The 18,015-nt window shown below is 39.1% G+C and overlaps 1 long non-coding RNA gene across 1 annotated transcript; it reads left to right on the top strand.

Annotated features, from left to right (window-relative positions):
• Nucleotides 1-848: 848 nt before the first annotated feature.
• LOC111820446 (uncharacterized) lies at nucleotides 849-17,244 on the top strand. Its single transcript, XR_002823992.1, has 3 exons — nucleotides 849-1,788; nucleotides 9,745-9,842; nucleotides 17,224-17,244. It is a non-coding gene; the product is annotated as an uncharacterized LOC111820446 (long non-coding RNA).
• The last annotated feature ends 771 nt before the right edge of the window (nucleotides 17,245-18,015 follow it).

The raw sequence follows: 18,015 nt of genomic DNA, 5'->3' as shown, positions 1-18,015 counted from the left end.
GTGGAGTGGTATGAGCAGAAGATGAAGTACAATGGAGGTTCAGTGGTAGAATTCTTGCCTTCTATGCAGGAGACCCCAGTTAGATTCCCGGCCAGTGCAACTCATGCACAGCTACCACCCATCCCTCAGTGGAGGTTTGCATGTTGCTATGATGCTAAATAGGTTTCAGCAGAGCTTACAGACTAAATACACTAGGAGGAAAAGCCTGGCAATCTATTTCTAAAAATCAGCCAAGCGATCATGGGGATGGTGCAGGACCAGACAGTGTTTCGTTCCATTGTTCATAGGATCACCATGAGTCAAGGGCTGACTCAGTGGTAGCTAACAACAACAGAACGAGCCAAAGATAGATTTTATTGTGCAGTGAGTGCAAATGTAAAGTAAATCAAAGAAATAAAGACAGTAAATGCTAGACTACTATGAAAAAGTCTAAGAAAATATGAGTGAGCTAGTGTTAAAGGAGTGGAGATGCAGGTCAAAGGCAGAGGCATATTATAGGCGAAAGCTGAGCATATTTACAGGCTGAAGCAACACAGGAAAAGGAGACGGAGAAAGCAAAGATATTAGAAATTGTAGGGATAGTTGATTAAGGTCTAACAGAAAACAGAGCATGTACTTGGGGAGAAAACAGTAGAGGGACAGTATTGAAAGGGTCACATCTCATCCCCTGAGCATACAGGGCACAAGGCAAGAAACTGGACAGGTGTTGATAAATGGATAGATCCCTTTACCTGGATAATGTCAAGCCTCTGAAGCTCCTAAGTGGTCCCATTCTATTCCAGCCTCTTCCTGACCCACATTCTGCCTGCCAAAACTCCTATCCAGTTGCCTAATAACTGTGGGAGTATGGTGCCACTGATTGTAATACAATGAACACCACTAGCTTTGCTAGCTTACTTCCAAACAAAGAAGTAGAGCTAAAAAAAAATTCAGAGCAACAATATTCAATGGCTTGTACTTATATTTTTAATCTGTACTTGCAGTGAGAAGATGAGACCGACTTGAAAAGAACGGAACCCGAGTTCTGAGAGCTTCTCAAAGTCAATCCACGAAGCTGATTGTGGTTGATGCTGTTTATTTTTTAAAATCGAGAGTGTTAGGTTTAATCCTCTAAAGTATCTGTACTGAGAGCGTTGGCCCAGGAGACCAGATCTTCCACTTCTTCTTCCCATGACATATTTGAGTGTTCATACTCTGGTGGTGACATTTCAGTCTCCCACTCCTTTACTTCTTCGAAAATCTTTGCAACAATATCTGTTTCCATTTGTGACTCAGGAGAAACTTCCTCTATGGTGTGAAATATGAGAAACAGAAACTTAATAGACATGGAGGAAAAACGGGAAAAAGAGAAGTGCTCATGGTTTTTGAGATTTGTATAGTGCTTTGTTGCATAACGCTCTAAGATCACCTGGAATGAAGACAAACAACCTTTTCAAATTTTCTAAATTTCATATTTTGCAATTAATTTTATTCATCATAACTCATTTTTTCCATTTTGCTCAGTCTTTTTATGTTTTGTTAGTTCATTCATTCAACATACTGAGTCCCTGCCAAGTATAACAGAAACACAGTGTATATGAAAGGGAAAGGTGTTCATGAGCTAATAGGGAAGAAAGTGCTACAGGAGCCCAAGGAGGGAATCTCTGACTATGTCTGGAAATAACAGGAGAACTTCCTGGAAAAAGTGAAAACAGACTTGGACTTTGAAACATGAGGAGCAATTTGCTAAACAGAGAAGAGCAAAGAAGGGAGTTACAAACACTTTTGATGGAAGAAACAGCACTAAAGGTAATCACAGTTGTCACTTCAGCATTTATGATGTGCCAGGTGCTGTGCTAAGCAGTCTATGTGTATGACATTATTTAACTTAGAGAAAATCTTCCTGATGGGCAAGTATTGTTATCCTTATTTTACAGATGAGGAAATTGAGACTGAGTGACCTACAGTAACTTGCCCAGAGACATCTAGCTAATAATAAGATTTAATCCCATGGAATTGGAAGGAGCCCTGAATAGCCAAAGCAATCTTGAAGAAAAAGAACAAAGCAGGACTCACACTTCCCAATTTCCAAGTATACTATAAAGCTACAGTAATCAAAACAGTTTAGTACTGGTATAATAACAACTGCATAGACAACTGGAATACAACTGAGAATCCAGAAATAAACCCATACCTCTATGGTTAATTGATTTTTGACAAGGGTGCTAAGTTCATGCAATGGGGAAAGAATAGCCTCTTTAATAAGTGGTGCTGCGACAACTGGATATCCACATGCAAAGGAACAAAGCTGGACTCACCTCATGTCAAACACAAAAGTTAACCCAAAATGGATCAAGGACTTAAATATAAAAGAACTAAAACCATAAAATGAATAATTCATTGGTCTTGCAAAATTCTATCATGCTATTTCTGACATTGTTTCTATCATCAAGGCTATATTTTCTAACTACTGACACTTCGTTTCCAACTTTAGCATTCCAATTACCAGTAATTATCAATGCATCTTGATTGCATGTTTGATCAATTTCAGGCTGCAGAAGTTAGTAAAAATCTTCAATTTCTTCATCTTTGGCATGCAATTTATAGACCATCTCAAGAATAGATTTGATGCATTGAACACTAATGACCGAAGACGAGATGAGTTGTGGGATGACATCAAGGACATGATACATGAAGAAAGCAAAAGGTCATTAAAAGGACAAGAAAGAAAGAAAACACCAAAATGGACCCTGAAAGTTCTCTTGAACGAAGGGCAACTAAAGCAAATGGAAGAAATGATGAAGTAGAAGAGCTGAACAGAAGATTTCAAAGGACAGCTCAAGAAGACTAAGTAAAGTGTTATTACGAAGTGTGCAAAAACCTGGAGATAGGAAACCAAAAGGGAAGAACATGCTCAGCGTTTCTCAAGCTGAAAAAACGGAAGAAAAAATTCAAGCCTCCAGTTGCAATACTGAAGGATTCTATGGGCAAAATATTAAACGACCCAGGAAGCATCAAAGGAAGATGGAAGGAATTCACAGAATCACTGTACCAAAAAGAATTAGTCAATGTTCAACCATTTCAGGAGGTAGCATATGATCAAGAACCAATGGTAGTGAAGGAAGAAGACCAAGTTGCACTGGGGGCATTGGCGAAAAACAAGGCTCCAGGAATCAGTGGAATACCAATTGAGATGTTTTGATAAATGGATGCAATGTTGGAAGTGCTCGCTCTTCTATACCAAGAAATTTGGAAGACAGTGATCTGGCCAATTGACTGGAAGAGATCCATATTTGTGCCCATTACACAGAAAGGTGGCAAAATATGGAAATTATCAAACAATAATATCACACGCTAGTAAAATTTTGATGACGATAATTCAAAAATCGTTGCAGCAGTACATCAACAGGGAACTGCTAGAAATTGAAGTTGGATTCAGAAGAGGATGTAGAACAAGGGATATCATTCCTGATGTCAGATGGTTCTAGGCTGAAAGCAGAGAATACCAGAAAGATGTTACCTGTGTTTTATTGACTATGCAAAGGCATTCAACTCTGTGGATCATGATAAATTATGGATAACATTGCAAAGAATGGGAATTCCAAAACATTCAATCGTGCTCATGAGGAACCTGTACATAGACCAAAAGGTAGGCCTTCGAACAGAACCAGGTGATACTGTTTAAAATCAGGAAAGGTGTGCGACAGGGTTGTATCCTTTCACCATACTTATTCAATCTGTATGCTGAGCAAATAATCCAAGAAGCTGGACTATATGAAGAAGAACGTGGCATCTAAGGATTGGTGGAAGTCTCATTAACAACCTGCAATATGCAAAATGGCACAACTCGCTTGCTGAAAGTGAAGAGGACTTGAAGCAGTTACTGATGAAGGTCAAAGACTACAGCCTTCAGTATGGATTACACCTCAACATAAAGAAAACAAAAATTCTCATAACTGGACCAATAAGCAACATCATGATAAATGGGCAAAATATTGATGTTGTCAAGGATTTCATTCTACTTGGATCCACAATCAGTGCCCATGGAAGAAGCAGTCAAGAAATCAAAAGACAATCTGCGGCAAAAGATCTCCTTCAAGGGTTAAAAAGCAAAGATATCACTTTGAGGACGAAGATGCACCTGACCCAAGCCATGGTATTTTCAATCATCTCACATGCATGCGAAAGCTGGACTATGAAGAACTGATGCATTTGAATTATGGTGTTGGCAAAGAATATTGAATATACCATGGAATGCCAGAAGAACAAACAAATTTGTCTTGGAAGAAATACAGCCAGAACGCTCCTTGGAAGTGAGGATGGCAAGACTTTGTCTCATACTTTGGACATGTTATCAGGAGGGACCAGTCCCTGGAAAAGGACATCATGTTTGGTAACGTAGAGGGTCAGTGAAGAGGAAGACCCTCGATAAGATGGATTGACTCATTGGCTGCAAAAATGGGCTCAAACATAGCAATGATTGTGAGGATGGCACAGGACTAGGCAGTTTTGTTCTGTTACACAAAGGGTCGCTATGAGTTGGAACAACTCGACAGTACCTAACAACAACATCAAAACCATAAAACTCCTAGAATAAAAAATAGAGGTATTGCTTTAGGACCTAGTTTTTAAAAATGGGTTCTTAGATACAACACCAAAGCACTAATAACAGAAGAAAAAAATAGGTAAATTAAACTTCATCAATATCAACTACTTTTTTTGAACAAGAGTCTTTAACCACAAAGTGAAGAGACAACCTACAGACTAGGAAAAAATTTTTGGAAACTACATATCAGATAAGGGTTTAATTTCTAAAGTATATAAAGAACTCCTACAACTTAACAATAAAAAGACAAACAACTCAATTTAAAAAATGGGCAAAAGATTTCATAAAGAAGAAATACAAATGGCCAATAAGCACATGAAAAGATGCTCAATATCATTATCCACTGTTGTTTGCCATCGAGTTAATTTCAACTCATAGTGACCCTATGTAACAGAGTAGAACTGCCCTACAGGGTTTCCTAGGCTGTAATCTTGGTGGGAGCAGATTGTCAGATCTGTTTTCCTGCAGAGTCACTGGGTGGGTTCAAATCGTCAACATTTTGGTTAGCAGCCAAGCACTTAACTACTACACTTCCAAACCAAAAAAACTCAAATCCATTGCCATTGAGTTGATTCCGACTCATAGTGACTGTATAAGACATAGTAGAACTGCTCCATAGGGTTTCCAAGGAACGGCTGGTGGATTTGAACTGCTGACCTTTTGATTAGCAGCCAAGGCTCCACTGCACCACCAGGGCTCCTTAAAACACCCATTGCTGTCGAGTTGATTCAGACTCATAGCAATGCGATAGGACAGAGTAGAACTGCCCCACAGGGTTTCCAAGGAGCGGCTGGTGGATTTGAACTGCCAACATTTGTTTAGCAGCCATAGCTCTTAACCACTGCACCACCAGGGCTCCCCAGGACTCCTTAGGGAGATGTAAATCAAAACTACAACGAGATTGGTGAACGGTAAGACAGTACACAATATTGGTGAAGCCAGCACAACTTATCCAAGGCAAGGTAATGGAAGCTCCATAGACAGATCCAATCTCCCTGAGGGACTGAATTACTGGGCTGATGGCTATGGGGACCATGGTCTCGGGCAACTTCTAGCTTAACTGGCATATCATAGTTTATAAAGAAAATGTTCTACATTCTACTTTGGTGAGTAGCATCTGGGGTCTTAAAAGCTTATGAGTGGCCATCTAATATACTCCACTGGTCTCACCCCATCTGGAGCAAGGGAGAATGAAGAAAACTAAAGACACAAGGGAAAGATTAGTCCAAAGGACTAATGGACCACAACTACCACGGCCTCCACCAGACTGAGTCCAGCACAACTAGATGGTGCGTGGCTACCACCACTGACTGCTGTAACAGGGATCACAATAGAGGGTCCCGAACAGAGCTAGAGAAAAATGTAGAACAAAATTCTAACTCGAAAAAAAAAGACCAGACTTACTGGTCTGACAGAGACTGGAGAAACCCTGAAAGTATGGCCCCTGGACACCCTTTTAGCTCAGTAATGAAGTCACTCCTGAGGTTCACCCTTCAGCCAAAGATTAGACAGGCCCATAAGACAAAACAAGACAAAAGGAGCAAATCAGCCCAGGGGCAAGGACTAGAAGGCAGGAGGGGACAGGAGAGCTGGTAATAGGGAAGGTCAAGAAGGGGAGAGTGTTGACATGTCATGGGGTTGGCAATCAATGTCACAAAACAATATGTGTACTAATTGTTTAATGAGAACCTAGTTTGCTCTGTAAACCTTCATCTAAAATACAATTAAAAAAAAAAAAAAAAAACTCCCAGGAAGCATAAAAAGAAATCCTGGCTAGATTAACAGGGCATACTGCAAAAACAAATATAGAAACATTTCCTTATGATGTCGAAAAAAAAATTATTTTTAACTTCTTTCCACCAAAAGTATAAAGTATTATAAATCTCTATGAGAAACCATGGGTTTGGTGGTTGGAAGCAATAATAAAGGTAGGAACTTTGTTACTATGTTAACAAAATATTATTATGAAAGCACATAGTCTAATTGCCTTATATTTTGTGGTTCTTAAGCTTTTCTTTAATTTTCTTCAAATGGAAGAAAATTAGAACAAACCCACAAGAGCCAAAATACAACCTTGAGTATATTCCATCCAAATTTAAAGACCATATCAAGAATAGATCTGCACTGAATACTAATGATTGAAGACCAGACGAGTCATGGAATGACATCAAGGTCATCATACATGAAGAAAGCAGGAAGTCATTAAAAAGACAGGAAAGAAAGAAAAGACCAAAACGTACTGCAGAAGAGACTCTGAAACTTGCTCTTGAACATAAAGTAGCTAAAGCAAAAGCAAGAAATGATGAAGTAAAAGAGCTGACCAGAAGATATCAAAGGGCAGCTCAAGTAGACAAAGTAAAGTATTATAATGAAATGTGCAAAGACCTGGAGTTAGAAAACCAAAAAGAAAGAACACACTTTGTATTTCTCAAGCTGAAAGAACTGAACGAAAAATTCAAGCCTTGAGTTGCAATATTGAAGGATTGTATGAGGAAAATATTCAACAACGCAGGAAGCATCAAAAGAAGATGGAAGGAATACACAGAGTCACTGTACCAAAAAGAATTGGTCAATGTTCAACCATTTCAGGAGGTAGTATATGATCAAGAACTGATGGTACTGAAGGAAGAGGTCCAAGCTGCACTGAAAGCATTCGTGAAAAACAAGGCTCCAGGAATTAACAGCATACCAATCCAGATATTTCAACAAACGGATGCAGTGCTAGAAGTGCTCACTCATCTATGCCAAGAAATTTGGAAGACAGCTACTTGGCCAACCAACTGGAAGAGATCCATATTTATACCCATTCCAAAGAAAGTTGATCCAATAGAATGTGGAAATTATCAAACAATATCATTAATATCATACACAAGTAAAATTTTGCTTAAGATCATTCAAAAGCAGTTTCAACAGTACATCAACAGGGAGCTGCCAGAAATTCCAGCAGATTCAGAAGAGGGTGTGGAACAAAGAATATCACTGCTGCTGTCAGATGGATCCTGGCTGAAAGCAGAGAATACCAGAAAGATGTTTACCTGTGTTTTATTGACTATGCAAAGGCATTTGACTGTGTGGATCATAACAAATTATGGATAACATTGCAAAGAATGGGAATTCCAGAATACTTAATTGTGCTCATGAGGAACCTGTACTTAGACCAAGAGGCAGTCGTTGTTCGAACAGAACAAGGGGATACCGCGTGGTTTAAAATCAGGAAAGGTGTGCGTGGGGGTTGTATCCTTTCACCATACTTATTCAATGTGCATACTGAGCAAATAATCCAAGAAGCTGGACTATATGAGGAAGAATGAGGCATCAGGATTGGTGGAAGACTCATTAACAACTTGCGATATGCAGATGACACAACCTTGCTTGCTGAGAGTGAAAAGGACTTGAAGCACTTACTGATGAAGATCAAAGACACAGCCTTACGTATAGAAAACAAAAATCGTTATTACTGGACCAATAAATAACATCATGATAAACTGAGAAAACATTGAAGTTGTAAAGGATTTCATTTTACTTGCATCTAAAAGCAATGCCCATGGAAGCAGCAGTAAGGAAATCAAACAACGCATTGCATTGTGCAAATATACTGCAAAAGATCTCTTTAAAGTGTTAAAAATCAAAGATGTCACTTTAAGGACTAAGGTGAGCCTGACTCAAGCCACGGTATTTTCAATTGCTTCATATGCATGTGAAAGCGGGACAATGAACAAGGAAGACCGAAAAAGAATTGACTGCCTTTGAGTTATGGTGCTGGCAAAGAATATTGAATATACTATGGACTGCCAGAAGATGGAACAAATCTGTTTTGGAAGGAGCACAGCCAGGATGCTCCTTATAAGCAAGGATGACGAGACTTAGTCTCACATACTTTGGACATATTATCAGGTGGGATCAGTCCCTGGAGAAAGACATCATGCTTGATAGAGTAGAGGGTCAGCAATAAAGAGGAAAGCCCTCAACCAGATGGACTGACACAATGGCTGTAACAATGGGTTCAAGCATAACAACGATTGTGAGGATGGCGTAAGACTGGACAATGTTTCGTTCTGTTGTACACAGAGTTGCTATATGTTGGAACCAAGTTGATGGCACCTAACAAACAACAACAAGCTTTTCTCAGAATGGATCCTGGATAGTGTCTCACTTAAAATTTATTTTTTAATCTTAAAATAATTTAATTATGTGAAGATGTTAAAATCTGATTGGTGGGCTCTGATTATTGCAAAATTGTTTATTTCCATTCACTCCTATATTAGCCTAAGTTCAGTTAGGAACACAGAGCCACTACAAGTAATGCAAGAGTAAGGGGTTTAATATAGGAATTAGGATTTATACAGATGTAGGAGGACCTGGAGGAGCAAAGTTCTGGAAAGCTACAGCTGGAGAATTGGAAAAACAGTTACCATCTACTCTAGTCTGATGTACTGACACAAGTGGGAAAACCTAGAGTTCATGGGGAAGTTCAAGGAGCTGCACACATCTAGAGGCAACACAAACTATGAGTTCATGGAAATGTGTGTGAAGCCATCATGTCTGTGAAGTGAGAGTTTGTGAAGAGATATGTGAAACTGCTGCACCTGAGGAAGCCTCCATGCCTGCGAAAGCCACCATGCTTGACACAGGCAGCTTCTCCAAGGCCACTTGTTCGCTTTCACCTCTGTGATCATTAAGATTGTGTGTCAGCTTGGCTGGGCCATGATTCTCAGTTGTTTGGCAGTTATGATGTAGTTTGGCAGTTGTATGATGATGTGATCACCTCCATGATGAGATTTGATATAATGTGATCACCTCCATGATGGGAACTGCTGTGAGTAGTCAATCAGTTAAAAGAGAGTTTACTTGGGGGTGTGGCCTGCATCCAATATAGGTGGACTTTCTGGCAAGACTCGTGGGCTTTTGCTCCCTCTGGATCTTGCAGCTGCTCCTGATTATCTGACCTCCAGTTCTTGGGACTTGAGCTAGCAGCTTATCTGCAGTCTGACCTACTGATCCTGGGTTCGCCAACCCCTATGGCTATGTGAATCAGGAGAAGCATCCAGCCTGACCCATGGACTTGGGATGTTCTAGTCTCTACAACCTCATGAGCCATTTCCTTGCTATAAATCTCTCTATCTATATATTTATATGCTTTACTGGTTTTTCTTCTCTAGAGAACCCAGGCTAAGACAACCTCCTAAATCCCATGTGAGTTTTTCTCATTGGCAAACTATAACCCTCTCTGAACAAGCGAAGACAAAAGTCATAATTGGTGAGTCATACTTCCTTTTGATATCTTGTATAAGTTTGCTATTGCTACATAATAAACCACCAAAAAATCTCAGTAACATTTGTTTAGGTCACATGTCTGCAGGTCAGCTGGGGGTTGGCTTATGTGGGCTGGGGATGGCTGGGAAGCTAGGCTGGGGAAGCTCTGCTCCACTTCTCTCATCTTCCTCTGTGACTAGAGGGCTATCCTGGGCATATTCTTGTGATGAAAGCAGAAGCAAAAAAAGAACAAGCAAAGTCACACAAACCCTTTTCAAACTCTAAACACATCACACCCACTAATATTCCATTGAGCAAAACAAGTCATATGGCAAAACCCAAAGTCAAGGGGCAAGGAAATATATTTTACCCATAAAGGGACAACAGGATAGGGAGTGAATACTCTGAACAATAATTTACCACAACTTCTTAGGAAGTCTTTTCCAGATTAGACACAAAGAATAGTCTGCCCCATTTTCAAATAGGACAACGCTCAGCACTAGAAATCCAATCAGTTTCTGAAAATTCCTTAAAATGTCCTCTCATCCAGCTCACATTCTCACTTTTGCCCACTCACCGCTTATTCTCCTTCTTTAAAATTACAGGACTGTTAAAAGCACGATAACGCTACTCCTTCTTACCATTCATTCACTCATTAGTTCATCAGTACTGGATGGCTACTATGTGCCAAATACTGTGCTGATTGTGATAGACTGAGAGGCAAGCAATCCATTCGTTCAAGGAGCTCACTTTTTAGTGAAGACTAGCAGTAAAGAGACATCCATAATATAGTATGTGCAGTGGACTCTAAGATGGCCCCTTATGACCCCTGCCTTTGTGTAATTCCCTCTCTTGAGTGTGGGTGGGATCTGAGGCTTGCTTCTAACCAATACGGCAAAGGCGATGGAACCTTACGTCCATGATTATATATTATATAAGACTCCATCTTTCTATCAGACTCGCTCTAGAGGCTCTCTTTGCCACCTGGATGAAGTAGGAGGCCATATTGGGAAAGTCCATGTGACAAGGAACAGCAGGCAGCCTCTAGGAACTGCAAGCAGCCTCTAGTAGTTGAAGACAGCCTCCAGTCAACTGCCAGCAAGAAGCCAGGGCTCTCAGTTCCACAGTTACAAGGAAGTGAATTCTGTCAAAAACCTGAGTAAGCTTGGAAGCAGTCTCTTCCCCAGTCAAGCCTCCAGATAAGAATGCAACCCAGTTGATACCCTGATTGCAGCCTATGAAACCCTAAGTAGAGGATCCAGCTAAGCTGTGCCCAGACTCCAGAACTGCAGGAACTGTGAGACAATAAATGTGTGTTGTTTTAAGCCACTGTGTTTGAAGTAATTTTTTCCACAGCAACAGAAAAATAATAAAGTATGATATAGCCATGATAGAAGTGCTGTGGTAACCTACAGGGAAACTTTTCCAGGAAAGGAAGAGAAGTTTCCTAGGGTGTTTGGAGTAAGGGTATGAGAAACCATAGTGTACCTTGCAAACCTTTTTGAAATGAGGCAGGGAATAAACAATCGTGACCCATCAGCTCACTGTGGAGTTTGGGATGTGAATGTAGAGTAGTAAGAGATGTCACTGTAAAGACAGACAGGTATTACAGCATTAAAGACTTTGTCATTTACAAAGTCTAGATTTTATCCTGACGGAAATGGGAAACAAAGGATTTTAGGCATAGTAAAAACAGGAATAGATTTGAGCTGTAGAAGCATTTTGAAAAAGCATGGACAGTGATTGCTGTAATCATTAACTTAATCAAATGATCCCTTCCACAGAAGAAGATAGTGGTGATGCTGGAAGATAGAGACCTTAGAGAGGACTAGGGAAATCGGGGAAGCAGAAAGGCTGAAGAAGGCAACATTTTTTTTTTTTTTTAATTGTACTTTAGGTGAAGGTTTACAGAACAAATAGTTTCTTATTAAACAGTAGTACACATATTGTTTTATGACATTGGTTAACAACCCCATGACATGTCAACCCTCCCCCTTCTCAACCTATTTTTTTTTTTTGGTGAAAATATACATAGCCAAAGATACACCGTTTCAAAGATTTCTACATGCACAGTTCAGTGACATTGACTACGCTCTTCCAATTGTGCTGCTATTCTCACTTTAGATGAAGGTTTACAGAACAAAATAGTTTCTCATTAAACAGTTAGTACACATGTTGCCCTATGACAATGGTTAACAACTTCACTACACCTCAACACTGTCGTTACTCAACCTTGGGTTCCCCATCACCAGCTCTCCTGTCCCCTTCTGCCTCCTAGCCCTTGTCCCTGGACTGCTGGTAACTAGAATTTTCATATATATGGAGTCATCCAGTCACAAGAATCCTGTGAGATAGGGTAGGATAGTAGAAAGGAATACTTACCGAACATCTTTTATGAACCCAGTACTAGCTAAGGATGAAAAAATTAAAGCTCGGAGGTTAAGTGACTTTCCCACAATTACACAGAGCAGGGATCTAAACCCAAGATCTCTGACCCCAAATGCCATGCTCTCCCCTGTATACTAGCTGATTTCCATGTAAGTTACCAATTCCTTCTCCTCAAGACCTGCCCTCAACCTATCCCAACAGCTAACACTGTTTCTTTGGAAAACGTTAATTTCAAAAGAGCACAAAAAATAACTAACTTTATTCCTTTCTTTTTAGCCATCTCTGAATCTACAATGAATTTTAGGTGGCACAGTGGTTAAGGGCTTGGCTACTAACTGAAAGGTCAGCAGCTGGAACCCTCCAGCTACTCCACAGGAGAAAGATGTGGCAGTCTGCTTCCGTAAAGATTTACAGCTTTGAAAACCCTATGGGGCACTTCTACTCTGTCCTATAGGGTCACTATGAGTTGGAATTGACTCGACAGCAATGGTTTTTGGCAGGGGAGGTTATTAGTATTTAGTTTGTTTTAGGGGGCTGTGTTTATTCATTTTGAAACATAACCTTAAAATTTCATATTGTATATTAACCTATTAAACTGTAATAAGCTTGAAAGTATAAGTACTTAAATTTTTTCAAAGCTCCAATTCCAATGTACGTAATTTACTGAGTTTATTTTGTTAGCCAGAGTGAGTTGAGTATGCTTAAAAGAGACACAAGAACTAGGCATCACATACTTCAACTTATTTGAATAAAATTTAAATTTAAATGGGCTAATATGTTAGTTCTAAAAACGAAATAAAACAAACAGACTGAACTCAATTACCTGGAGTTGGGCCGATATGAATTCTTTTGGTTGGGTATTTGGATTTATGAGTTTTATTTTCTCTAGCAAGCCGAGATAGGGTAGCAGCATATCTAGAAAGAGTAAAAAAAAAAAAAAATCATCTAATTTCCCTAATAAATTTTGTGGAGTGCCCATTATTGAGAAAAATAAACTAAACAAACCAAATGGAACAGAAAAGTAGGACAACAGGCTTTGAACATGGTACCATTCTGAGTGTTGACTAATTCAATGGTAAAGTGAAATTATTTCAATATCTGTTTTCCAACAAAATACTTTTTAGAAAAGCAAAAAACTAAGAGATAGGATTGATATTTTAAGGGTAATAAACTTCATTTGTACAGCAAAATGTATTAGTTTCCTGTTGTTGTTTAGTACCTTCCGACTCATAGTGAGCCTACGTACAACAGAACGAAACACTGCTTGGTCCTCATAATCAATGCGATGCTTGAGCTCATTATTGCAGCCACTGTAGTCAATCCAACCCGTCGAGGGTCCTCCTCGTTTTCACTGACCCTCTACTCTACCAAGCATGATGTCCTTCTCTAGGGACTGGTCTCTCCTGTTAACATCTCCAAAGTATGTGAGACAAAGTCTCGCCATCCTTGCTTCTAGTGAGCGCTCTGGCTATACTTCTTTCAAGACAGATTTGTTTGTTCTTCTGGCAGTCCATGGTATATTCAATATTCTTCACCAATACCATAATTCAAAGGCATCAATTTTTCTTCGGTCTTCCTTATTCATTGTCCAGCTTTCATATGTATATGAGGTGATTGAAAACACCATGGCTTGGGTCAGGCGCACCTTAGTCTTTAAAGTGACATCTTTGATTTTTTACACTTCAAAGAGGTCTTTTTCAGCAGATTTGCCCAGTGCAATGCTTTGATTTCTTTCTTTTTAATTTCTAATTTACTTAAACTATGGGCTTGTCTAAGCTTTGGCTGAAAGGTGAACCTCAGGAGTGACTTCCTTACTGAGCTAAAACGGTGTCCGGGAGCCATACTCTTAGTGTTTCTCCAGTCTCTGTCAGATAAGTAAGTCTGCTCTGTGGTTTTTTTTTTTTTTTTGAGTTAGAATTTTGTTCTACATTTTTCTCCAGCGCTGTCCAGGACCCAGTATTGTGATCCCTGTCAGAGCAGTCGGTGGCATCATTTGATTTCTTGACTGCTGCTTTCATGGGCATTGATTGTGGATACAAGTAAAATGAAGTCCTTGACAACTTCATTCTTATCTTTTCTCCATTTATCATGATGTTGCTTACTGGTCCAGTTGTGAGGATTTTTGTTTTCTTTATATTGAGGTGTAATGCATACCGAAAGCTGTGGTCTTTGATCTTCAGTAAGTGCTTGAAGTCCTCTTCATTTTCAGCAAGCAAGGTTGTGTCATCTGCATATTGCAGGTTGTTAATTAGTCTTCCACCAATGCTGATGCCTCATTCTTCTTCATATAGTCCAGCTTCTCGCATTATTTGCTCAGCATACAGATTGTATAGGTATGGTGAAAGGATACAACCCTGAAGCACACCTTTCCTGACTTTAAACCACGCAGTATCCCCTTGTTCTGTTCAAACAATGACTGCCTCTTGGTCTAAGTACAGGTTCCTCATGAGCATAGTTAAGTGTTCTGGAATTCCCATCCTTTGCAATGTTATCTATAATTTGTTATGATCTACACATGCAAATGCCTTGGCATAGTCAATAAAACACAGGTAAACATCTTTCTGGTATTCTCTGCTTTCAGCCAGGATCCATCTGACATCAGCAATGACATCCCTTGTTCTACGTCCTCTTCTGAATCCGGCTTGAATTTCTGGCAGTACCCTGTCAATGTACTGCTGCAACCGCTTTTGAACCATCTTCAGCAGAATTTTACTCGTGTGTGATATTAATGATATTGTTTGATAACTTCCGCATTCTGTTGGATCACCTTTTTTTGGAATAGGTATAAATAGAGATCTCTTCCAGTCAGTTGGCCAGAAAGCTGTCTTCCAAATTTCTTGACATAGATGAGTCAGCACTTCGAGCACTGCATCCATTTGTTGATATTCTGTCAATTCCTGGGGGCTTGTTTTTTGCCAATGCTTTCAGTGTATCCTTGGACCTCTTCCTTCAGTACCATCTGTTCTTGTTCCTATGCTACCTCCTAAATGACTGAATGTCGACCAATTCTTTTTGGTACAGTGACTCTGTGTATTCCTTCCATCTTCTTTTGATGCTTCCTGCATCATTTAGTATTTTCCCTGTAGAATCCATCAATGTTTCAACTTGAGGCTTGAATTTTTTCTTCAGTTCTTCCAGCTTGAGAAATGCGGAGCATGTTCTTCTCTTTTGGTTTTCTCTCTCCAGGTCTTTACACATTTCATTATAATACTTTACTTTGTCATCTCGAGCCACCATTTGAAATGTTAGTTTCTTAGGGCTGCTGTAATAAATTATCACAAACTTGGTGGGTTAGGACAACAGACATTTCTTCTCTCACATTTCTGGAGGTTAGAATTCTGTAATCAAGGTGTCGACAGAGCCATGCTCCCTCTGAAGCCTTTAGGGAAGAATCCTTCCTTGTCTCTTCATGGCTTCTGGTGACTCCTGGCAATCCTTGGTGTTCCCAGGCTCCTAGCTGCATCACTCCAATCTCTGCTTTGGTCATCATGTGATCTTTCCTGTGTGTCTTACCCTCTTTTTATAAGGACACCAGTCATTGGATTTAGGGCCCAGCCTAATCCAGTATGATCTTATTTTAACTGGTTACATCTGCAAAGACTCCATTTCCAAATAAGGTCACATTCTGAGGTTCTGGGTGGACATGAATTTGGGTGGGCACACTATTCAACCCACTATAAACATAAACCAAACCTCTTGCCGTCGAGTCGATTCCAACTTATAGCAACCCTATAGGACAGAGTAAAACTGCCCTATAGGGTTCCCAAAGCTGTAAATCTTTACGGAAACAGACTGCCACATCTTTCTTCCTCAGAGCGGCTGGTGGGTTTGAACCTCAACCTTTTGGTCCGCAGTTAAGCACTTTACCCCTGCACCACCAGGTCTTCTTACACACTTGTGTAAACACTCCGCAATCAAGATATTGAACATTTTCATTACTCCAAAGAGTTCCCTCATGCTCCTTTGCAGTCAAGGGACTGCTTTCTGCCACTAAGGATTAATTTTGCCTGTTCTAGAATTCCAAATTAACAGAATCCTGGAGGATTTACTTTCGCTGTATTTTGCATCATAATGTTTTCCTATGTATCAGTGTTCTGCTCTTTTATACTGCTGAGTAGTATTCCATTGCATGAACATACAGCAACCAATTTACTCATTCACATGTTGATAGCTATATGGATTGTTTCTAGTTTGGGGTCATTATGAATAAAGATGCTAATAACATTAGCAAACAATTTTGCATGGACATGTTATAATTTTTCTTGGATAAATACATAGGAGTGGAATTGCTGGGTCATATAGTGTTTAATTAATTTTATAACAAAATGCAAAACTGTTTTCCAAAGTGGATGAACTTATTTTACGTTACTACAAGCAATTTATGAGAATTCTAGATGTTCCACATCCTAACAAGCACTTGGTATTGTCAGTCCTTTTTACTTTATCTATTGCAGTGGGTGTCTAGTAGTATCTTATTGTGGTTTTAATTTGCATTTCATTGATAAGTAATGATGTTAAGTATCTTTTTCGGTACTTACTGGCTATTCAGCTATCTTATTTGGGGCCCTGGTGGCGCAGTGGTTAAGAGTTCAGCTGCTAACCAAGAGGTAGGCAGTTCGAATCCACCAGTTGCTCCTCAGAAACCCTATGGGGCAGTTCTACTCTGTTCTATAGGGTCGCTATGAGTCCAAATCGACTCAATGGCAATGGGTGTTTTGGTTTATTTTATGAAGTGTGTTTTCAAATATTTTGTCAATTTTTAATCAGGTTATTTCCCCTATTATTTAGTTGTAAGCGTTCTTGCTATATTCTAATACAAATCCTTTGTCAGACATATGTATTTCAGACACATTCTCCAAGTTTCTGGCTTGCCTTTACACTCTTTCATGTTGTCTTTCGAAGAGCACAAGTTTTATTTTTTGATGAAGTCCAATATATCAATTTTTTGATAGTGTGGGATTTTTTTTATTTTGTTTTGTTTTTCTGGTCCTACCTAGGACATCTTTGTCTACTCCAGGATAGTGAAGATTTCTTCCTATGTTTTCTTCTGGAAGTTTTGTGATTCTAGCTCTTATGTGTAAGTATATGATTCATTTTGAACTAAATTTTACCTATGGTGGGAGGTAAGGGTTTAAGTTCATTTTTTTCCATACTGTCATCCTGTATTTCCAGCACCATTTGATGAAATATCTACCCTTTACCCACTAGTTAAGCACATATGTGTAGGTTTATTTCTGTACTCTCTATTCTATTCCATCGATCTATATGCCAATATACAGTTATGATTACTTAGCTTTACAGGAAACCTTGAAATCAGATAGTATAAGTCTTTCAACCTTCTTTTTTTGAAACTGTTTTGGTTATTCTAAGTCATTTGCATTCCCATGTAAATACCAGAATTAAATTGTAAATTTCTATAAAATAGCTTTTTGGAATTTTCATCAGGATTGTGCTGGATCTATAGCTTAATCTGGGGAAAATGTCATTTTATCAATATTGAGTATTCATATCATTAACATGTATAGCTTTCCATTTATTTAGGTCCTCTTTATCTCAGTGATTTATAGTTGTCAGTGCACAGATTTTGCATATATTTTGTTATATTTATCTCTCAGCAGACCATTTTTTATGTTATTGTAAATATTTTTTTATAAATTCAATTTCTAATGGTTGGTTGTTAGTATATAGAAATACAATTGATTTTTTTTCATATTGACTTTGTATCTTGCAATCTTATTAGCTTTTCTGTGGACTCTTTAAGATTGTCTATATAGACTATCATCTTGTTT

The sequence above is a fragment of the Trichechus manatus genome, unplaced genomic scaffold (assembly GCF_000243295.1).
Source record: "Trichechus manatus latirostris isolate Lorelei unplaced genomic scaffold, TriManLat1.0 scaffold00003, whole genome shotgun sequence".
Taxonomy (NCBI): domain Eukaryota; kingdom Metazoa; phylum Chordata; class Mammalia; order Sirenia; family Trichechidae; genus Trichechus; species Trichechus manatus.
Note: the sequence above shows the minus strand (reverse complement) of the source record. Positions and strands in the feature narration are given on the sequence as shown.